Source organism: Oryzias latipes, chromosome 24 (genome assembly GCF_053564925.1).
Source record: "Oryzias latipes strain Hd-rR chromosome 24, Olatipes_Hd-rR_3.1".
Classification (NCBI taxonomy): Eukaryota; Metazoa; Chordata; class Actinopteri; order Beloniformes; family Adrianichthyidae; genus Oryzias; species Oryzias latipes.
The window spans coordinates 25,038,208-25,062,594 of record NC_136260.1 but is presented as its reverse complement, the minus strand read 5'-3'; the positions used below and the strand labels follow the sequence as shown (position 1 = coordinate 25,062,594).

The following is a 24,387-nucleotide window of genomic DNA, read 5'->3' as shown; positions in this document are numbered from 1 at the left end:
CATCTCCATCCTTAGCTTGTGAACATGGGGGTCTCTGCAGGGAAAAAAAAAGAAATAAAAAAAACAAAACAACACATGTTCACAAGCAACGAGACAATGCGTCAGCCATTATGTTTTCAGGGCCCTTGATGTGACGGACATCCAGATTGAAACCCTGCAAGATAAGTGCCCAACGCATCAACCTCTGGTTAGCATTTTTCATACATCCAAGAAAAACTAAAGGGTTATGGTCGGTGTAAACAATGGTTGGGTGGGAGACAGATCCCACATAGACCTCAAAATTCTGAATGGCAAGAATTAGAGCCAAGGCCTCTTTTTCAATTGTAGAATATATTCGCTGATGTCTGTTGAACTTCCGGGAAAAATAGGATACAGGGTGTTCAATCCCATCTTCTCCACTCTGGAGAAGGACAGCCCCAGCTCCAGTGTCACAGGCATCCACTGCGATTTTAAAGGGTCGACTGAACACTGGTGCTGCCAAAACAGGAGCATTTGCCAACAATGCCTTGATGGACTCAAAAGCATGTTGACAAGTGCTTGACCACACAAAAGAAATCATGGGACTAAGCAACTGTGTCAAAGGAGCGGCAACAGATGAAAAGTTCTTACAAAAACTCCTATAATAACCGGCCATTCCTAAAAATCGACGCAATTCACGTCGTGTTGTGGGAGGCGAAAAAGACAGAATGGCCTCAACTTTTGTGTTAACTGGTCGGACCTGGCCTTGCCCCACAATCTTTCCAAGATACGTTATAGTCGCCGGGCCAAACTCGCACTTGGCGAGATTGAGAGTCAAACCAGCAGAGCAAAACCTGTCAAACACCACACTCAGCATTCCAACGTGCTCGTCCCGAGAATCAGAGTAGACAACAACATCATCCAGGTAGGCTTCACAACACTGTAAACCAGACAAAACAGTGTTGACCAGGCACTGAAAGGTAGCAGGAGCATTTCGCACCCCAAACGGCATAACTGTGTACTGCAGGAAGGTATCAGGTGTCACGAATGCTGAAATTTCCTGTACACGATGAGTTAATGGCACCTGCCAATAACCTTTTAATAGATCAAGTTTTGTGACATACCTTGCCCCACCAACATGATCTACACAGTCCTCTACTCTGGGTAAAGGGTAACAGACAGGTTTAGTGATGTCGTTGACACTCCTGAAGTCAGTACAGAACCTGTCTGAGCCATCTGATTTAACTGCCAACAGACAGGGCGAACTCCAAGCACTAGAGCTTGGCACTGCAATGCCATGCTCTTGCATATAAGCTACCTGTTGTTGTAGGCGAGCACGTTTCTCTGGGTTCACTCGATAAGGATGTTGTTTAATTGGGAGAGAATCCCCTACATCGATGTCATGCTCGATGATATTGGTACGGGATGGCGTATCTGCAAACAATGTAGGATGTGAGTTTATCAGCTCAATCACGTCATCCCGCTGAAAGGAGGGGAGATAGGACAGGTTTGAATCTAAACTAGTTAAATACTCAGAATTTGTTAAACGACCACAGATAACTGCACTGGAGGGGGCAATGCCATCATCATGTGATCCCACCTGATCTTCCACAATGTCCCCACCTTCAGCACTGGACTGGGTTAGAGGGAGAGCGTTGGTCAGCATAACTGTATGCATTTCCTGTGAAGATATAGCATTCTGGCGGCGAACATAGGGCTTCAGCATATTCACATGGCATAACTGGCTTTTACGTCCCCGATAAGGAGTAGCAATTATGAAATTGCGGTCATTAATCTTTACTTTCACAGCATAAGCCCCACTGTACCCAGCTTGCAAAGCAGATCCTGGCACCGGTAACAGGACCAAGACTTCCTTTCCAGGGCTAAAGCTCCTCTCTTTGGCGTTTTTATCGTACCAGCGTTTCATCCTGAACTGCGTAGCCGTCAAGTTTTGTTTTGCAATCTCACAAGCCCGATGGAGTCTGGTGCGAAAGTTACACACATAATCCAGAACATTTACTGGTTTATTATTGCAAAGCCACTTCTGCTTTAAAAGATTTAGTGGCCCACGCACAGTGTGTGCAAACACCAACTCTGCTGGGCTAAACCCAACTGACTCCTGCACAACCTCACGAGCAGCAAAGAGGAGGAAGGGGACCCCTTCATCCCATTCATTATTGTACTCTAAGCAATAAGCACGAAGCATGGTTTTCAGTGTCTGATGGAACCGCTCGACAGCCCCTTGGCTTTCTGGATGGTACGCACTGGAGTAGCAGTGAGACACACCTAAGGTTTCAGCTACCTGCCCAAACACCCTTGAAAGGAAGTTGGATCCTTGGTCAGTTTGAATAACCCTGGGTAAACCAAATAGTGAGAAGAACTTTACCAGTGCACTGACTACCGCACGAGAAGTGATTTTGCGCAATGGAATGGCTTCTGGGAAGCGGGTAGACTGACACATTATGGTCAGGAGGAACTTGTTCCCAGATTTTGTCCTTGGCAAAGGGCCCACACAGTCTACTATGACCTGCTCAAATGGCTCTCCTATAGCTGGTATTGGATACAGGGGATAAGGTGGAACTACCTGATTGGGTTTCCCAGCTACTTGACATATATGACATGAAGCACAATGTTGCCGAACGTCACGCTTCAACCCTGGCCAGAAAAAACATCGCAAAACACGATCATAAGTTTTGTTGACCCCCAAGTGGCCAGCAAGGGGATTGTCATGTGCTAAGGTGAAGACATCAGATCTATAAATAGTGGGCACAAGGATTTGTGCCACTGTATCCCATTTATCATTTTTCTGTGCATGTACAGGTGACCATTTACGCACAAGTACTCCACCACACCAGGAATAATCACCACCTCTCTTCCTTGAAACATCTCCAACCATATCAAATAGGGGCTTCAGTGAAGGATCACGTTGTTGTTCAAAAATCAGCTGCTCTCGGGAGATGACTGTCAGTCCTTCTGAAGCAATTCCTGAGGGAGGAAAATGTCCAAACCATAAGGAAGTTGGGGTCAACGGCTCACAATCACCAGTGTGAGCATGGGATTCGGTTGACTGTCTGGTAGATGCCTCAATATCAACCATGAAGCTGCCACTTAAGTCCATACAACCCTTTCCAGGTTTCTCTTGTTCTCGTCTCGCCTGTGCACGCGTTACAGTGCACACAGGAAAAACACCTGGGTGTTTTACCATTCCATCATCGGGACCCTGATTCACAGGAACTGGAGTAACATAGGGGTTGAGCACAACCTTGCCCCCGGATAAATAATTTCCAAAGATAAATGAGACCCCTTCAACTGGAAGGCTCTCCTTAACACCAACCACAACGGGACCTTTGACAAGGTCGCAATCCAAAGATATTTGGTGCAAAGGCAACCCAACAAAATCCATCCCAAAACCCTGAACAAAAACATCAGAACCCGCATAGGTTTCACTAGATATGGGCAGGGCTCTCTTCAGCATGATGGACTGAGAAGCTGCACTGTCCCGTAAAATCAGCACTGGGATTTTCTCACTTGCTTCAGTCAGTGAGACGCTCCCCTCCACAATGAAGGGAGAAAAGATGGTGTTAACTGGTACAGCAACATCAGATGTCTCACAATTGAGAGGTTTACTGGCCCCTATCAAATTGACTGTTTTGGGAGATTTATTATTAAGCAAAAAACAATTGCGCACCACATGGCCACGCTTCTTGCAGTAAAAACAAAAAACTCCCTCCTTCACACGCTCCGGGCTACCTCTAGGGGAAGGTGCAGTTTTTTCAGACACAAAGTGTCTGCGCTCAGGGGAGGCACATGTGTTAAATGTATCTTTGTGAGTTAGAACGTACTCATCAGCTCGGATAGCAGCATCAGAGGCTTTCACAAGCTTCCATTCATTCATGTAGGTTGACATCCTATCCGGCAAACAACTCTTAAACTCCTCTAAGAGTATGAGGTCACGAAGTTTTTCATAACTGGTGGCACCAACTGACAGACACCATCGATCAAAAAGAATTTCCTTCTCATGATTAAACTCCAAATAAGTATGAAACCCTGTTTTTCTAAGATTTCGGAATTTTTGTCTGTAGGCCTCAGGTACAAGCTCATAGGCACGCAGCACTGCAGCCTTCACCTTCTCGTAATCCGTAGAATCTGCAGCAGACATGGACGCCTGGGCATCGTGGGCCTTACCAGTTAGGACAGTTTGCAACAATAACGGCCAAACAGTTTTGGGCCACTGAAGCACCTCTGCTGCAAGCTCAAATAAAACAAAATATTTATCAATGTCCTTTTCCCTGAATGGAGGGATGAAATTAAGACATTTGTTTATATCAAAAGGCGGAGCAGCTAAGGAAGAAAATGATGCAGAAGGTGTCATATGTTGTAAATCAAGCTCCTTCAGACGAACCTGCGTTTTTGTTTCCTCCTCGATCTTTTGGAGTTCAAATTCATGGCTAACTTCCTTCTCCTTGATATTCAACCGGAACATTTCGACTTCAAGCTCCTTCAGGCGGAGTGATTCAGAGCCCTTTCTCTCCGGTGAGCTCATCCTGCTCATTACTGGACTGCTAACCAAGATACCCCTCTCAGACAGGACTGACACAATTTCATCCAATATGGCTTGCTTCTTCGACTGTTTAGACACAACAATCTCAAAATAATCTGCTATACCAAGCAGCTGATCCTTAGTCCAGTGCTTCAGTTTATTTACAGACGGCTGCACAACAACACCCTCCAAGCTAAATTCCATTTAACAAGAGAAGGAAAAGAAAACTATTCATAGGTTAATTGGCAACTCTAAATTGTCCATTGGTGTGAGTGTGAGAGTGCATGGGTGTGTGATTGTGGACGTTCTACCCTGCGACAGACTGGCGACCTGTCCAGGGCATCCCCTGCCTACGCCCAAGTAGCCGGGATGGGCTCCGGCAACCCCGTGACCCCGAAAGGGACAAAGCGGTACAGAAAATGAAATGAAAAAAAAGGAAAAGAAAACCTGCGACAACAACCAAAAAAAAAAAAAAGAGGCAGGGGCAGCAAAGAACAAAAGGCCAAACTGGCGTTCAAAGAAGTGCAAACACCCTCTCTCAAACGAACCAAAAGGCCCAAAAAAAGTGTCAGCACGAGGCATAAAGCAAAAGCACCCCAAAACACAGTGCCGACACAAAACACAAATGCGCTTCCCAGCGCCCAAAGCCCAGGGCAAAAGACAACACAGGTCGTACAAAGACAGACCTCAAAACAAGTACCGCCAAAACAAGAATGCCACTGGCCAATAAGGTTACACTTTTCGGACGAGCCCCCAAATATGTTACGGCCCTGACAGGCAAACCTGTCGCAGTCTAAGGGAAATCGAAAAGGGGCCAAAACATACGAACAATGGAACAAATAAGTTAAGGAACAGTTTATTATGAGGAAGAAGTAACCTGTATCCTGTGAAACAAAAGAAAATAGATAATTACTGTGCTGGTCCCAACCAAAGACAAAACAGAGGGATTGGAACTTTGGCCAAACATAAAACAAGTCAGGGAGACAACTGACCCAGCCACGTTGACCGTCGGAGTCAGCAGCTCCCTGCTAAGACTGCCTAACAGAATCTATCTATTGAAAAGAAATAAACAAAGCCCGTAAATGAGGACTACCAAGGTCCAACCCCAAACTAAAATAACAAAACCCAGCAGTATAAGACTGCTGAGGACCAAGAGGGAATCAGAAGAGAAACAACCAACCAGCACAGCTCCAACACAAAACAACTGCTCCTCAGCCTCCTGCCTGCCCTCTCTGCATGTCTTCCCTGACTTAAATACCTGGCAGGTGCTGATCAAGACTATTGGCTTCACCTGCCAGGTGAGCAGAGTGTTGGAATAATGCAGCAGCACCATCAGCAGCAGCAGCAGCACATAACAAGTACCATTAGAGAGTGTAAATGAGATTCTCCTACATCTCTGAAACAAAATGTCCTGGAGAAAAGATGGTGAATTTGGTTGAACAGGCAGAATGTCAAGGGACCAATTATAGCATTGGTATGATGCTGGTCTATGATTCCACTGATGACCTGCCAGATTTTGCAGAAATATTACAAATAGTTGTAGTTTGTGATAGCTTGGTGTTTGTTGTGAAACTTCACAGTGCTTGGTACTGTGAGCATTTAAGATCTTTCAAGCTCGAGTCCACAATCACTGTAAAAGTCCTGCAGCAGTTACAGCTAAAAGATGTTTATGTTTTGGTTACCTACTCTGTGGGAGGTGATCGAATGGTTTATCCAAAACATCATATATATATAGCCTGACCCAAATAGACCTAGACCTTCCCCTTACAGTAACACATTTCATTGACCTTAAAAATCCCAAGCTCACCTCCAAAATTTATAAGATGTTATCTGACATAGATGAAACAATTTACTTACCCATGACAAAATGGGAGTCTGAGCTATCATTGAATTCTAGTGATCAATTTTGGCTACAGATCTGTTTGAATGCCTTTAATATGACCAAAAGCCCTAATCTGCAACTTATTCAATACAAGATTCTCCACAGAATTCACTACACCGTACAGAGGTTGTTTAAAATGGGTCTCAATCAGTCTGCTATATGCACACAGTGCATAGGTAACAACATAGACGACTATTTGCATGCCCTGTGGTTCTGTCCACCTGTCCAATCATGGCGTAAGGTTTGTGAGGATTTATCAATCTGGTTTAATCATAAGATTCCTGCTCGCCCCAAATTCTGCTTATTAGGTGACCTGAATAACATCAACATGGAATCTAACAAGGCATATATGGTTCTCACCGCTGTATGTATCGCAAAGAAAACTATCCTCCTAAACTGGAAATCTAAAAATAATCTTAGCATCAACCACTACAGAAACCTCATGTCAGAGCATATTAGTTTAGAGATAATGTCCTCCACAAAAAACCTGTCGGCTTCAGACTCTCCCTGGCTCCAGCTGGTTAGTCACATCACCTAGTAGGGGTGGGATGGTGATGGGTTGAGCCGGGTCCTGGCTGGTTGGGTGGGCCGGGGCGGGGCGGGTTTGGGGGGGTGGGCTCTGCCGGGCCTGCCGCTCTCCCGGCTCGGGCCTGTGGTTAACCGGGTGGGGTGGTGGTGGGGGCGAGCACTCTGCCGGCAACTTGGCTGGGGTTCCTGGGCGGGTGCCTTCTGGGCGCAGGGTAGGCAATGCGGCTGACCGGGAACGGCGGCCGGGTGCTGTGCTGGGTGGCTGGTCGCCTTGGCGGGGGCTGGGGGGGGGGGGGGGGGGGGGTTGGGGTTCTGGGGCCTGGGGTCGTCTGCCCATGGCCGGTGTTTCGGCCGTGGCCGGTAGTTGGCGCGTGGCCTGGCCCCCCGGGGGTCGAAGCCGCATTCACAGCAGGGGTTAAGGGATTCACTTGGGTGGGTTTATTTTATTATTATTATTATTATTTATTTAGGCAAGGCAAGGCAAGGCAAGGCAAGTTTATTTGTATAGCACAATTCGTACACAAAGTAATTCAAGGTGCTTCACAAAACAGAAAAATGCATTAAAATCACAATACATCATAGAAATAATCAACATAAAATTTACTTTAAAAGAAAAGAAAAAAAAAAGATTTAAAAAGAAAGGAAGGAAAGAAAGGAGCAGATAGGACCTTTCAGTCATATACACGGCTAAACAGAAATGTTTTAAGTCTAGATTTGAACATGAACACAGAAGAGGCCTGTCTTACGCCTTCAGGGAGGCTGTTCCAGATTTTAGCTGCAGAATATTGAAACGCTGATTCCCCTTGTTTAGTTCTGACTCTGGGAATCAACAGGAGGCCGGTCCCTGAGGTCCTCAGAGTACGAGATGGTTCATATGGCACTAACATGTCAGAGATGTACTTTGGTGCGTGGCCATGGAGAGACTTGTACACAAGCAGAGCTGCTTTGAAGTCTATTCTTTGAGGTACAGGGAGCCAGTGCAAAGACCTGAGCACAGGACTAATGTGATCATACTTCCTGGTTTTGGTCAGGACTCGAGCAGCAGCATTCTGGATGTACTGAAGCTGTTTTACAGCTCGTTTGGACAGGCCGGTGAGCAGGCCGTTACAGTAGTCTAACCTACTGGAGACAAATGCATGGATAAGTATCTCCAGGTCTCGCTTTGAGATTATGTTTTTGATTTTGGCAATGTTTTTCAGGTGGTAAAATGCCGCTGATGTTACTGACTTGATATGGCTGTTAAAGTTCAGGTCAGAGTCCATGATTACCCCTAGATTTCTGACTTGATTTGAGGGTTTAAGAGACAGAGAATGAAGGTAGCTGCTGACAATTTCTCTTTGTTTCTGTGGGCCAAAAACAATAACTGCATCAATAACTGCACGAGCTAAACCGGCTCCTCGTGGAGCCGGTTTAGCTCGTGCTGGTTCGCGGCGCCTTCCGTCCGTGAAACCAGGGTTCGACTCCTGGCTGCTCCCTGTTCCCTTCTCAACCCCTGTGCCAGTTCCAAGCCCGGCATGAGAAGGTTGCGTCAGGAAGGGCATCCGGCGTAAAAACATTGCCAAGTTTACCATGCGACTTGTTCGCTGTGGCGACCCCTGATGGGAGAAGCCGAAAGAGGAAGTAGTGTTCAGGCGGATGTCATTGGTTACCTTGATAAGAGCAGTTTCTGTGCTATGATGGGGTCTAAAACCTGAATGGAAAACATCAAACGAATTGTTTAATAAGAGAAAGTCAGTGAGCTGTTGGTAGACAACTTTTTCAAGGACTTTTCCTAAAAATGGCAGATTAGAGATAGGTCTGTAATTATTCAGTACAGTGGGATCAAGACCGCTCTTTTTCAGGAGGGGTTTAATGACTGCAGTTTTTAAGGCCTCTGGAAATATTCCAGATTGAAGAGACATGTTAACTATTTGAGTAATTGATGGCAACACACTGTTCAAGACAGACTTCAGAAATCTAGTGGGTAACACATCAAGGCAGCATGTAGACGAGCTCAGACGGGTGATGGTCTCTTGGACAGTTTGGTCAGTGACAGGTATAAAGTGAGTCAGCTTAGAGTGAGTAGGTGGCCGTTCGATAGTTATATGTGTTGTGGAGTTGATGGCTTTTTTAATGCCCTGAACCTTGTCATTGAAAAATACAGCAAACTCATTACATTTAGGTGTACAAACCAATTCTATTGGTAGCTGGGTTGGAGGGTTAGTTAATCTGTTAACTGTTGTGAACAGGATACGAGAGTTGCTGCTGCAACTTCCAATTATTTCAGAGAAGTACCTTTCCCTTGTTCTGGATAAGATCTGGTTATAAGCGTACAACTCCGCCTTATATATTCCATAATGAACCTGGAGTTTTGACTTGCGCCACTTTCGCTCGGCTCTGCGGCACTGTTGTTTCTGTGCCCTGACTAGATCATTGTTCCTCCAGGGAGCTTTCTGTCTATGTTTTCTCAATTGAACTTTCATAGGGGCAATGGCATCCAGGACATTCAAGATGCTAGAAGTAACAGAATTCAGCATTTCATCAACATTGGCACCAGAGACGTTTTCAGGGTTTATCATTTCTACAAACTGTGCCCTAGTGCTCTCATTTATTTGTCTCCTTTGGACAACTGCAGGGCCAGGCGGTGGTTTGGGAGCAACAGACAGGTCAAAGAATACACAGAAATGATCAGAGAGGGCGACATCAACCACACTGACATTGTAAATAGTAACCCCCCTTGTGATGAGCAGGTCCAGAGTGTGCCCTCTGCTGTGGGTGGGGCAACTCACATGCTGAATTAGACTAAAGGTTTCAAGGACAGCATTGAGCTCTTTTGCATTTCTGTCATTGACATTATCAACATGAACATTAAAATCACCTGTAATGACTAGACCATCAAAGTCTGTGCACACAACTGAGAGCATTTCAGTGAAATCATCAATAAAACTTTGGCTGTGCTGAGGAGGTTTGTACATAACTATGCAGAGTAAGGGAGGAGTTTGTTTTAACTCAATCTTAAAGGACACATACTCAAATGATGAAAACACACCAAATGATAGTCTGCGGGTTGCAATATTATCTCTAAACAGTGCAGAAACGCCTCCACCCTTTTTATGTTCTCGTATTTCCGATTCATGTTTGTAGTTGGGGGGAGTTGATTCGACTAGAACTATGTTTCCTGTGTTTTTGTCAAGCCATGTTTCAGTTAAAAACATAAAATCAAGATTAAAAGAAGAGATAAGATTATTGATTAAAAACGATTTGTTGCATAAAGATCTGACATTGAGTGCAGCAAGTTTGAGATTAGTTTCCTTGGGACTGGTCAAAACCTTCTTGCAAGGGATGTGAACTAGATTTCTTTGATTGGACAGTCTAACTGCCCTTTTTTGCATTCTACGTGGTGCAACTACAGGTATAGCACCAGAAGGAAGCTGTTCATCACAGGGCCCCAGTTTGACATAACCTTTCCTAGGACACTGGGGGCCCGTTTCATCCTAGCTCCGGGGAATAGTACGTCTAGAGGTGCGCAGGAGAGGTTGAGTTGAGGGTAGTTTGGGTGATGGACCGGGAGGAGTGGGAGCTGGACGGGATTTGGGTGAACGACGGAGGGGGCGTGTTGGAGGGGGTTTGGATGAAGGCCGTGTTGGAGGGGGTTTGGGTGAAAGATGAGGAGGGGGCGCTGGAGGGGTAGGAGAGCTCCTGTGTGGTGTGAGGCTCACAGGTGTTAGGGGAGCCATCTTAATTCCTGACTTAATGAGGCTATCAAAATGGCTAGGTAGGGCCATGGGTGAAAGTGGGGGGGACGAAAAGGAAAGTGAGTCTTCACTGGGAGTAGATGTAGCAGGGGGCGCCCACAGCTGGTCAGATGGTGGAATTTCTGGGGCCAAATCTGGTGGTTGTTGTTGTGGTTCTGCAGCTGGGTCCTTAGCTGGCGGTAGTTGTTGTGGTGCTGGTGCAGGTGAGTCCTTAGATGGAGGTGGTTGCTGTAATGCTGGTGGAGCTGAGTCCTTAGGTGGAGGTGGTTGTGGTGCTGCCGGATCCAAGTCATTGACCGGTGTTGGTGGAGGTAGTTGTTGTTGCCGTTGTGCTGTGGTTCCTGGGACACTGGCTCGGTCCTTCCTTGCTGCCTTTTCAGGGCCTTGGCCTCTATGCCCCAGAGCGTGGAGGAGGTTCTTCACTAACACTCTTGCTCCACCTCTGTTCAGGTGTGGGCCTCTTCCCATGAAAAGGTCCTTTCGCTTCCAGAATGTATTGAAGTTCTCAATATAATGCAATCCTCTGGAAGCACACTCTCTGGAGAGCCAATTGTTTAGCTGAAACAGACGGCTGAACTTGAGTGACACCCCATCGATGTTAGGAAGAGGTCCGCTGATGAATGCTTCAACCTCTACTTTGTCAATCTCTTCAAATAACTTGATGAAGTCTTTTTTCAAACGTTCGGACTGTTCTTTTCTGATATCGACAGCACCTACATGGATGATTATTCGTTTAACTCCTTGGTACAAGACTTTAGATAAGAGTCCTGTAATCACTGGAACAGTAGAACTTGGGCAACATAAAGTTTGCATTCTTCTGTGGCTGACTCCACTGATGGCGCCATCTCCAAGCAGCAGCGTATCTCTGACCTTGACGTTTGGCACAGATTTTCTTTCTGCCTGTGCTTTGTTGCCAACATTATGACTCCTTCTCTGTGGTCCAATTTCACTGTGTTCTTCAATATCACATTGTGTTAGGGGTAAAAATCTGTTTGTGAGCTTTATTTCGGATGTTCTGTCATCTTTACGCTTTGGCTTAACACAGAGTTCCTCCGCACAAAGTTTTGGAAAGGACACAACATCACTCAGGTCTATGTCACTGTTATTCTTCTCGTTTGTGGTAAGAGCAGGCTTCTTACCACCCGATGTTACTGGAAGGGTCTTGTGAAGTCCATTTTCAGTTTCCAAAGTAAATATCCGTGTTTGTAGCTCTTTTATTTCTTGTTGGTAGATCCGACAGCGTTCACAGTGGGAGTTTGTTTTTCTTCCTCTTCCGGACATGTCGCTGGCTTGTCAAAAATATTGATTTGTATAGGTAGAAGTCACAAAAAAGGATGACCAGTCTGATATTCCAGGATGTGTGGAAGAAGTAAAATGATTAAAAATGATTAATTAAATGATTAAAAAGCAAATAAAGCAGGAAGCAGCAGGAGCAGGGCAAAAAGCGTCTGCACTCTTTTGCAGGGGGAGGAGCAAAAATTTATTTATTTTATTATTATTAAATTTATTTGGGTATTTTTTTTGGGGGGGGGGGTGCTATTCCTTAGGGAGCCCAGGGTATGAATAGTGGGGCTGGACCCCCTGCCCCTCCGCTCTTGCTAAGGGACCCTTCCTTGCTGGCTGTCTCTCGGCGCTACGAGGCTCTGGCCTCCAACTGCGGCTGGCTTGCTGGTTCCTGGCTGCCTGGCCGCCCTGGGAGGGGGGGCGCCTACCGCGGCCGGCTGGGGGGCCGGTCACTCGGGGGAGCCTTCTCCCCCAGTTGTGCCCATCCGCCTGCTCCTCCCCGCTCTCACCCAAACAAATATTGCACACAGGCACATTGGGCTCCGGAAACCGGATGGGAGGGGTATGCTGGCGGGGCTCACTGGGGATGCCCCTCTATGGGTTCGGGTTGGCACCCGCCCTCCACCCCGCTTTTTACTTGCATATTAGATACTCTGATTCATCTAGGGCCTTGTGGAGAGGGTCTGGTGGAGGGGGGCACGGTGAAACATCCGTGCTCACCTTTCACTGGCCCCCCCCCCCACAATTTTAACTTCATCTGTAGACACACACACTGCATGCTAGCAGCACACACACAGCAAATACACACCACTCACAGAGGGACCCCGGAGTGGGGGGCTCTGCGGCTTGGCAGCGGTAGGGCCCCCCACACTGGAGACCTCCTATTTTACCAGCAGCACACAAACAGCACTCCCACACCTCCATACATGGGTGGTGTTGGGGGAGCTGCCGGTCTTCACCCGCCTGGTCCTCTCAGGGCGGCCGGGCTTATGGGTATCCTGTCGGCTGTGGGAATGGTCGGGCATACGGCGCTGGGGGTCGGCCGGCTGGGGGGGGGGGGGGGGGGGTTACTGCGTGGCGGCGGGGGGTGGGGAGGGTAACCAGATGATTGTGAGTATGTGTGAGTGAGGGCATGGGTGGCTGACTCGCTGGGACCCTCAGGGGCTTTCCCTCCCCATCACAGAGAGGGGAGGGCACTGTGAGGGTTGGGGAGGGGGGCTCAGATATTATGGCGGGGGGGGGGTTGTAGTGTGTAGGGTTGTATGGTTATGGGGAGTGGCTGTGGGTGCGTGGCGATCCCTGGGTTGCTCGGGTTGCGTGCCTGGGCTGGCACGCAACACGCTGGTGCCGGTCGGGTGGCTGGCGGCTCTTGGGTTCTGGGGGCCCTGGCTTCGTCCTTGGCCCTTGCCTCGGTGTCCGGCGCCCGGTGGCCCCCATGGCTGCCGCCTGGTACGGCTCCTGTCCTGTGGCCTGGGGGCCGGACACTGAGTTCGTTTATGCCTCTGGGCATTGGGGGCCCCTGTAGGGGGGCCCTCTCTGTGCCTGGCTGGTGGGGCGATCCCCTCCTCCCCCCCTCCCGGGCTGCCTGGGTCCGGGTGCTGGGGGGGCTCCTGGCCTGGGGGGCTCTCTTCCCCTCTCCTCTCCTCTCCTGGTCTGGCTGGTCTGGCTGGGTAGGATCTGGTTCCCCTTGTGAACACACGGTTCACGTCGACAGCATGCATGTATCTCCACCCCCACGTGCACGTGCACACTACCACACTGCTCCCTGTCTGCTTCATCCCTCCTCCTTACCCACAGTGTATTGATGGACAGATATTTTTCGCTCATCTAAGTGTCAGATTTTCACCTTTGATGTAATATTTATCTTTCCAGCAGATCTGGTATAATTGTTACAGCTAAAAATAATAACTTATTCAAATCAGTGCTCGTATCCCCCACCTTTTCACCTTTCTTCCTTTTACTCTCTTCCACCCCCCCACCCCCCTCACATTCTTCCCCTCTCCCTCCCCACACATACTAAATGTAACAAATAAATAAAGGAAAAAAATACGACAAAAAGGGGTTTATACAAATATACACTCTGATTTCTCAAAGCTATATAACCTCTTTTTGTGATAGTAAAGTGGTTTTTTGGCTTTATCTTTTTGGGTTTCAAGGATTTACAGCTTTAAAAGTATGTACTCATACATCCTGCTCGCCATCGGCAGAACCACTGTTTCAGACCATTTTCTGAGGAATTTACCGGTTGAACTACGTGACTACGGTCTGCTCCGGACAGAGAGGAGGCGCCACAGGCGGTGGAAAGCACGGGAAGCACGGAGGGAAGAGGGAAGCACGGAGGCATCCGTGCTTCCCTCTCTTTTGCTTCCTCATGCACCGGCTAGCGGCTAGTCTAGCGGCTAGTCCTCACTGGCCAGCTATCCCATTAATCACGCTGGCCAACGTACGATCTCCGGACAATAAACTGGACTATATCCGCCTGCTACGCACATCGTCCAAGACTGCGAGTGAGTGCTGTGTCTTTGTCTTTGTGGAAACGTGGCTAACGGACAACGTCCCGGACTGTGCCATCCAGCTAGCCGGGTTAGCATGCTTCCGGTCCGACAGGATGCTCGTCGAGGGGGGTAAGACCCGCGGTGGAGGACTGTTTGTTTACATCAGCGATGCTTGGTGCCGGAATGCCAGAGTGGTCTATCAACACTGCTCCCCCCTGGCTGAGTTTATGATAGTTAAATGCCGGCCATTCTACCTGCCGAGAGAATTTAGCTCCATGCTGCTGGTAGCAGCATACATCCCTCCCAGCTCCACCACCAACAGGAGTGAGGCTCTGTATGAACTACACCAGCACATCAGTGAGCAGCAGACAGCCCACCCTAAAGCCTTCCTCATCCTGCCCGGGGACTTCAAACATGCAAACCCCAAGAGCGTGTTTCCACAACTCCATGGACATATCAACTTCCCCACAAGAGGTAAAAACATCTTGGACAATGTTTACACCCCACACAAAGGAGCCTACAAAGCCCTTCCCCTCCCCCACCTGGGCGCCTCAGACCACACCACTGTCATGCTAATGCCAGCATACAGGCCAAAGGTGAAAGCCGTCAGACCAGCTGAAAAGGTGGTTCGGGTGTGGCCTTAAGGATCTACTGAGGCTCTACAGGACTGCTTTGCCACCACTGACTGGAGTATATTCAAACAAGCAGCCGCCTATAATGACATCACTGATCTCCAGGAGTACACAGAGACTGTCACATCCTACATGAGGAAGTGCATGGACGATGTCACAGTCACCAAAACCATCACCCTTCGAGCCAACCAAAAACCATGGCTGACAGGAGACGTCCACAGACTCTGGAGGGAAGGGAGCGCTGCTTTCAGAGCGATGATGCCATCTCAACAGCCCTCCACTCAGCCCTCACTCACCTGGAAACAAAAGACTCGCATGTCAGAATGCTGTTCATTGACTTCAGCTCCGCCTTCAATACCGTCATCCCCCAGCAGCTCACCCACAAGCTAGACCAACTAGGACTCAACACCTCCCTGTGTAACTGGCTGCTGGACTTTCTGACAGGGAGACCATAGGCAGTCCGTGTCGGCAACAACACCTCCAGCACCATCACAATTAACACAGGGGTCCCCCAAGGATGTGTGGTGAGCCCCCTTCTCTTCCATCTGCTGACTCACGACTGCACCCCAACAACAAGCTCCAACCTCTTTATCAAGTTTGCGGATGACACAACAGTGGTCGGTCTCATCAACAACAACGATGAGACCCGCTACAGGAGTGAGGTGAGCAGGCTGCTCTGTGGTGCAAAGACAACAATCTCCACCTGAATGTGGAGAAGACAAAGGATATGGTTGTGGACTTCCGGATAACTTCCACCCAGCACGGTCCACTGATCGTCAATGGTGCTGCTGTGGAAAGGGTAAGCTGAACCAAGTTCCTGGGGGTGCACATCTCCGACGACCTGTCTTGGAACCACAACACTGCATCACTGGCCAAGAAAGCCCAACAACGCCTGTACTTCCTCCGCAAACTGAAGAGGGCCAGAGCTCCTCCCCCCATCATGCAGACCTTCTACAGGGGCCATCTACATCGAGAGCATCCTGACCAGCTGTATCACCGTGTGGTACGGAGCCTGCACTGTGTCCTGCTGGAAGACTCTGCAGCACATTGTGAAAACAGCTGAGAAGATCGTTGGTGTCCCTCTTACTGGCCTCTCGGACATTTACTGCTCCCGCAAAGCCATCAGGATTGCAGGAGACCGCTCACACCCATCCCAGAGACACTTCAACCTGCTGCCATCAGGGAGGAGACTGCAAAGTCTCCAGGCCAGAACCAGCAGACTCAAGGACAGTTTCCTCCATCAGGCAATAAGGACACTCAACTCCCTCCCTGCCCTCCCCCCTCTGGCCCCTCCACTCCATCCTACAAGCTCACATTTCTTTAAACTTTCACAACAGTTCAGAACACCATCTTCACCAAAGACTGCCATCACTGACTCAACCACTTACTGTTCTCAGCACTGTTGTCACTTTAAACTACCACTTTAACCATGTCATTGTTCTTTTGCACTGTTTAGATTACTGTTATTCTTCTTACTATTACTGTCTTTTATCTATTTTTTAAAGTCGTTTATTTATTATTTTATATGCTGCTTGCACTGTGGGGTGAGAGAAAAGCAATTTCATCTGTGCTGTATGTCTTATGGATGCAGCATATTTGACAATAAAGCTGACCTTGACTTTGACTTTGAATCCCAACCACAGCGGAAGAACTGCTTAAGGCAGTCAAGCATCATATGTGCCTCGATGGGAACTTTGCACCAGTGGATATGGACAAAGTTTTTCACAATCAGTTCTTTACTCTAACATCCACCAATGAACTAAAAGACAAAGACACTTTAAAACTTGTTGACAGAGAGCCATCAGTTATTCTTACACTGGCTCCTGTTGCTGACATTTCCGCATCTTCTTAAGGGTCACTGAATCATTCTGCCTCAGATAACAGTTCTTTGGTAAATTGTTCAGACTCCATCATTTTTACCACAGGCTCCAGAGTTTCGTTCACAAACCTGGCCAACTAATTTTGTAATACCTTCATTTTCATACAATTTCGAGTTGCTTATTCAAGAGGGGAATAAGGCATGTGAAAGGGACGGCTCTCTCATTCAGAATCCATCTTTGAAATGTGACATTCGGAGAAACCTGCTGAAGACATTTTTCAGTACACTGCCTATCCCTCAGGTTTGCAAATAGTGACAGTTGTTGAAGCACTGCTAAAAAAGCATCCATGGCTACAAGAGCCAGCAACTTCATTCTCTGGCTTGTATGGTGTAGGAAAAAATCTATTCGTTTTGCAGTTTTCCTAAGCGTGCAAATAAAGTAGGAAGAGAAGACCAGGATTCGACCGGATAAAGATCCACAAAGTTTTTATTTCCCTGACAGAGTTTTTGAAACAAATAAAAAAGATATATCTGGGTTCTCAAACTTCAAAGTCTACAATGCACAGAAACTACACGTGGCTGACATGCAGATGGACTGAGAGAACAAAGAACTTATGGAAAGTAAAGTTTTTATGTTGTTGTTCCAGATCCCTCCTCCCGGGCGCATGGATTCGTCAACAGCTGGACCGCCCACTTCCACCGGCCCATATTTGGAGGACCACACCGTCTGAGTCTGCAAAATGGCAATATGTCCATAGTAAATCTGCTCAGAGAGCAGAAACTTCATAGCATGCGCTGGAGCAAAAGGTCAGCCTCTCCCTGGCATGAGAATGGCCATATGGTTCTGCTCTCACAGATCAGATCTTCAGCACAGGTGGTTTAAATGTGGTCCATGACAAAATTAACTGTTTCTCAGCACAACTCCCTGACATGCACACAAAAGGTCCGATGTCTTCCCAAACATGAGCAAAAGGGGGGTTTGCCTCTGCGCCCAGGATTTATCTAAAGGAATGTCAAAAGGGGAGTGAGCTTTTACAAGTTAAAAAAAGTTTGTTACAACACACTGAACACTGAAAATTAAAATTTCAACGTAATAAAAGATAAAACATCAAACATATATTTCTTCAATGGATGACACCAGCGCCTGAAGTATAAGATAGCTAATTTCCGATCAAAATTAAGAAAAAGAAAAGTAACATGTCCTGAACTTGACATTAGCTCATTTCAAGGAAAGACACATGGCAGAAATGCCCCCAAGATCTGCAAAAAGCCAAGAAGAGCATAGGTAAATTACTTCCCTCCTCTTCCAAGTGGGGAAACAATTGAGACTCTTGAACCTACTGGAAAAGAACTTCTTAATGATGTAAAGAAGAGAAATAACACCAAAGCTGAGTTCTGATTGGCCTCCACTGCAGTTTATGAAACACGGCACCAACTTTTTCTTTAGCTTAAAATTACAGTACATATTTTGAAAAAAACTCTCAAAAAACTAATGCTTACTTAAACGCCTCCAAAAAATGAATTCTCGCCACAGTACTCTGCCATGCCCACCATCGTATATTTAGATTCAACATTGAAACTCGCTGTGTTCTATGGTGAACCTCAGCCCAACTAGAGGTTATGTAGTTGTGGGAACGTTAAATGTTGCTACTGATCTAAACATGTAAAACCCACCTGATTCCAGAATATTCAACATTTGTCAGGAAAAATTGCACAAGTGAATTATACATCAGATATTTTTATATCATACCCTGATTCCCTGACTTTAATGTAATAGCCTTTTTTATTTTATTTTTTTTTATTACAGGAGGACGCTCACTGTGATCCCTCTGCAGACAGCATGAAAATCTTGGTTGTCCATTCTTACCCTAACCCTAACCCTCCTGGATTCACGTAAGCCACTGTAAATTGCTGAGAGCCTACGAGACTGACATTTTGAAGCACGCAAGTGACTAAGTCCAGCCATAAAGCCGCAGAGAGACAATACTCCTGGCGAAGGGTGCTCCCTGGAGTGTTTCCTCTGGCACTGCTCTCTTCCAGCTACAGTGACCTTTGAACCAACTAACATGGGTCCAGCTGTTCCTCGTGGTCTCATCTGCCTGTTATTGTACTTTTATTCCATCTTCCTCTGGAAATCTCACTCACATCATCAATGAGGTCAAGAACCTTAAATCACACATTTCTTCTCAGATGACTGACACCTACTGGTCTGGGTCCCCGCTTTATTGGTTCACTTCTGGCCCCTGGTGGAGTGTACTGATAAAACTAGTTACTCCGGTTCTCTGTGTGTTCTTTTTATTTTTCCTTTTCGTCACCTGTGTGGTTCCCTGTATCAGATCAATGATTGACAAGATGCTGACAGGCCGTGCAACGTATGTCAATACCCTTTATCAACACTATGGCTACAATTTACCGGGATCGCATCCGCTCGTGGTTGAAACTGGTCTTTAGAGTGTTTTTTTTCTTTTTTTGTTGTTGTATATCTTTTATTTGATTTGAATTTCTTTATTTTCTTTATTTCCAACTTTGTTTCTTGTTCTATGTAACTTTAATTAACGAAATTGTGCCGAGGTAGGGACTGGTGATGCATGCGTATCCTTATGGATGGCCGCCGAGGGGCGCGAGGTCGTTGCAGAGTTTTGTCCTCCCCGACTGCTCAATGAGTGTTTCACACAGATGGTATAAGTTTTGCCTTGGGAGGTTTTCGCTTGCACACACATGCATCTCCTACCGCCTCTGTTGTGTTCATTTATTCACGTTGATTTTATGTATTCTTGTGTATTTACATATACCTATACACTTTTGTTTTCAATGCAGAGCCGATATGATGCCTATACTGAATACTATCATCGTGAAATGGTACATGGTTGATGATGAGAAGTGTTCTGCTGACTTTCCATATATAATTTTGATATTATAAACAGGGGGGTATGTTAAGAATAATTAGAAACAGAATAGTTAGAAACTCCCTTTTACTTTTATTACACTAACTTTTACTTTTTATTACACTAATGGTTTAAACTTGATTCACTATGTATTATCATCTAAAAATTATATTACATTTGAAGAAAGCACAACCAAGACTATTGTCTCGTAACATTCCTCCAGCATCCTCCCTTTTCATCTTTGTGTGTGCTGGTGTATGTGCTCTGGTAAATGTCTGTGATAACCTCAGAGAGATCTGACACTTGAAGCTCCCTGACCTTCGAGCACCTAGCCTGCAACAATCTGTGGGTGTGATTTTCACATCGTTGTCTATCGGATGATCGTCTGAATATGCAAATGCAGGGTTTGAATACCAAGCCCATCTCTGAGCTCCGTTGTTCGGACTTTGATGCAGCAACCTGTTCATCTGTCTGTAACCCTTCGTACAAATCTGTGCTTCTTGTGCAGAGTAAAACTGCCACTAAAGCTAAGTATTGTCTCTGAATCATTATTCATTCATTTCTTTGTGCAGGAAACTGAGAGGGAACGAACCTAAAAATATTCCTATTTTACAGTCCTGTTTAGAGAAAGAGAATGTGCTCTACGCTTTATATGCAAGAATGAGCAGAATATAATGGTAGACTCAATGACCAAAAAGCTCTTAAATAACAACTTATTTGACTTCTGGAAAGAGGTAAAACCTTTCAACACTTGTAAGACGTCTCTACCAGGCACGGTTGAAGACGTCTCAGGTGCAGATAATATAGCAGAGCTCTGGAGACAGCATTACTACACCTTATTCAATGGTGTTAAAGGTGAAGCATTTGAAATGGGAGAAGGAGGGAGTGAAGTTAACATTGGAGTAACCTCCCACCAAGTGTTTGAAGCCATAAATGTGCTCAAGGACAACAAATCGTGTGGCCTAGATCACATCACCAGTGAGCAGCTTAAATATGCCAGCCCGAGGATTTTACCGCTTCTTGCCATTTGTTTTACTGGATTTCTGACTCATGGGGTATTACCTGACTCAATGATGTCTGTATTGTTGGTGCCTGTAATTAAAAACAAAACAGGCAAGCTTGACTCCATAGACAACTATAGACCAATAGCCTTAGCCATTGTTCTCTCACAGGTTTTAGAAAGAATTTTATTACAGACCTTGAGTCTGTAATAAAGCTTATTATTATTATTATGGTGCAGTACTCTGTCTCATAATCTCACGTGATCGTAATCTGAATCTAGGTCAGCTCTCGTCCATGTTTTCATGTCTACCACCTTGTCTACAGGATCAGTGTCTACAAGTGCCAACCTGGGTCCACCCTTCTACTCTCTGTCCCACTACGCCTGAGCTCCTGCCCTCCAGTCAAGCCACAACTCCGCGTCTCACCACGACTCAGCATCTCGCCAAAAACTCCAAGCTACGTGTCCATACTGGAATGCTACTCACCTATTGGTCCACATTCCATCTCCTTCGTTTCAGCCGTCGAACCCCAAGTTCCTCCGATACTCCTGGACAATAAATCTTTTAAATTCCACTACAAGACTTGCGTCATCTTTCCGGGTTCCAGCATCTGGGTCTGTTTCCGCTCCCCGCAATCATGACAAGGTATGCATTTCATCCCAAATGCACAGCCTGCAGGCGGCAAGACGCTCTGATCCCTTAACCCTTCTGCTATCCTATGGGGTCAAGATGACCATTGACGTGTTCTCCCTACCATAACAAAGGTGGATAAAGGTGAAGAGGATTTCCTGTAATCCATGGACACCAGTCAGGTTCACAAATCATTGAAGAAAAAAGGTTCAACGCACTGTCTAGTGGGTCTAGATGACCCATCTTCCAACGTTAAAGTGCCTAGGATAGCACAAGGGTTAAAAGTGGCCCACCCCCCTCCCCTCCCTGCTGCCTTTACTTTTGCAGACATCTACAGCTAAAGACGAGCCAGTGGATGTAGAACACGAATAAGGCTGATCATTCTTTGGGATTCACTTTCACGTTCCAACCCTCTGAGCCTCCAGGGCGGTTAAACAAAAGGACCAGTTTCAGTTCTTTAAGAGGAACTTTCTTTATTATTTTTTCCTTAACTCCAAAACGGTGACTGATGGCGCTTCACACCCTCACACGTGCTCTCCCCACCCGTTTCAGCACTCACACACACATCCCAAAACGATACCTTTCTTTACACACCTGTTATATATTTTCTGTGGTGTCTTTTAATAATCTGTTTACTGTACTTTAGATCACCTGATCTGTATTGTGCGCTAATACAATTGCAAACACACCACAGCATCAGCGGTGGTGGATGCGCAATGACATTTTATTAGTACAGAAAAAAGGGATGCCCCCGTGGTGGCGCCACTGTAGATAGGAAAATAGGTAGTGGGGATTTTAACTTAAAAATCAAACTATAGTTACAATTTTGGAAACCAAAATCAGTGCGGAGTGATGTACCGGGCAAAGTTCCTCCAGAACCAGCTATTGTATTTAATTATTTCATATTTATTTGAGGGTTGCACGGTGGCGCAGTGATTAGTGCTCTTGCCTCACAGCAAGAAGGCCCCCGTTCAAGTCCTGGCTGGAACAGAACATCAATGGGTGACCTTTCTGTGTGGAGTTTGCATGTTCTGCCCGTGTATGCATGGGTTCTCTCCGGGATCTCCAGCTTCCTCCCACCGTCCAAAAACATGCTTCATAGGTTAATTGGCAACTCTAAATTGTCTATAGGTGTGAGTGTCAGATTGCGTGGGTGTGTGATTGTGGACATTCTACCCTGCGACAGACTGGCGACCTGTCCAGGGTGTCCCCTGCCTTGGCCCACAAGTCGCCGGGATAGGCTCCGTCAGCTCCGTGACCCCGAAAGGAAAAACAGAATAGAAAATGAATGAATGAATATTTATTTGAATAGGGACAGTGCATATTAATGGACATTTCAGTCAGTCAACTCATGCAGAAAAATATTTATTTCACATCTTTTAGTTTTGCTTTTACGTTCTTTGACATTCCTTTAAGTTAACATTTCACATTTTTTCCAAGTTAGCATTTTGCATTCCTCTAAGTTAGCATTTCGTCCTACCCAAGTTAGCATTTCGCATTCCCCAAGTTAGCATTTCGCATTCCCCAAGTTAGCATTTCGCATTCCTCAAAGTAAGAATTTTGCATTCCTCAAAGTTAGCATTTCACATTCCTCTAAGTTAGCAATTCGCATTCCCCAAGTTAGCGTTTCGCATTCCTCAAAGTAAGCATTTTGCATTCCTCAAAGTTAGCATTTCACATTCCTTTAAGTTAGCATTTCGCATTCCTCTAAGTTAGCATTTCGCATTCCCCAAGTTTGCATTTCACATTCCCCAAGTTAGCATTCCTCAAATTTAGCATTTTGCATTCCTCAAAGTTAGCATTTCACATTCCTATACGTTAGCATTTTGCATTCCTCTAAGTTAGCATTTACCCTCCTCTAAGTTAGCATTTCACATTCCTCTAAGTTAGCATTTCACATTCCTCTATGTTAGCATTTACATTCCTCTAAGTTAGCATTTACATTCCCTATAAGTTAGCATTTACATTCCTCTTAGTTGGCATTTCACATTCCTTTATAATTGCCATTTCACATTCTTTTATTTTTGGCATGAGACTCCGTGCAATTCCATAAGAGAAATTTCCATAAACTTTTGGGTAATAACTACCCCTAACGGAGCTCACAGGTGGAAGCCGGGGAGGAGGGTGGGACGAAGAACGCAGTGCTGCAGTTAAGAAGGACGAACAGCTTACACACCTGGACTTAAATAGGACGCTGCACAGGTGAGTTGATTAACTGACCCACCCTAGGGGAGTGACCTAAGTAACCGCCTGCTTGAGATTGACTGCCTAAGGTCGCTCACTTCTGTACTTGTGCCGGGATTAGTTGCAAAGTCAAATATCAAGTGTAGTCCCTGGGCAAGGTGAAGGTTTGCCAACAATAAACACCAAAAAGACATAAAGCATACAGTAAAAATGAGAAATATAAAAGTCTTTAAGAGTTTGATGGTTAAACAGAGTCGTCTCTTTTAAAATGATAAATTATAATAATAAAACAGTCAAAATGTGAGATACGTCCAAACCTGACACAATATTTACATTTGCATCATCATCATCATCTTCATCCAGTTTAGGAAGCTGAGCATGGCCTCTTCAAGAGTGTATGCATTGTTGATTCTTCAGTGTAGTCATAGTTGGACACTTGAGGGGTACAACTGTTCCAGATGTTACTGTCCTTCACAGAGAGAACTGATGTTCGGTACGCTTCTTGGGCTCCACACAGACCTACTGGGTGCTCCAACTCTAGATTTCCACTGTATATTCCTACCTGTAATGGAGCGGTCGCAAGTCCATGAAAGAGTTTGTATATTGTACATGCAAATGTGAAGTATTTAAACATTTCAAATTTCACATAAATATGAGTTAAACAGTGGTGATATGAAATTGTTTTTTGGCAAATATTTTCAATGCCCATTTGTATAAAAATACAGTTTGAGAGTTGTGTTACTAGTGATTGTCCAGTGATTGTTTTACTTTTCTAATTTGTTTTTAAAAAAAGTGTATCACATGTTTACAGTTGA

At 45.9% G+C, this 24,387-nt stretch overlaps 1 long non-coding RNA gene across 1 annotated transcript in view; it reads left to right on the top strand.

Annotated features, from left to right (window-relative positions):
• LOC144990046 (uncharacterized) overlaps nucleotides 1–20,285 on the top strand; it is a 58,635-nt gene extending 38,350 nt beyond the window's left edge. The window contains exons 2-3 of the long non-coding RNA XR_013653978.1: nucleotides 17,520–17,679; nucleotides 18,680–20,285. This is a non-coding gene — a long non-coding RNA (uncharacterized LOC144990046). The remainder of the gene's footprint in view (nucleotides 1–17,519; nucleotides 17,680–18,679) is intronic.
• The last annotated feature ends 4,102 nt before the right edge of the window (nucleotides 20,286–24,387 follow it).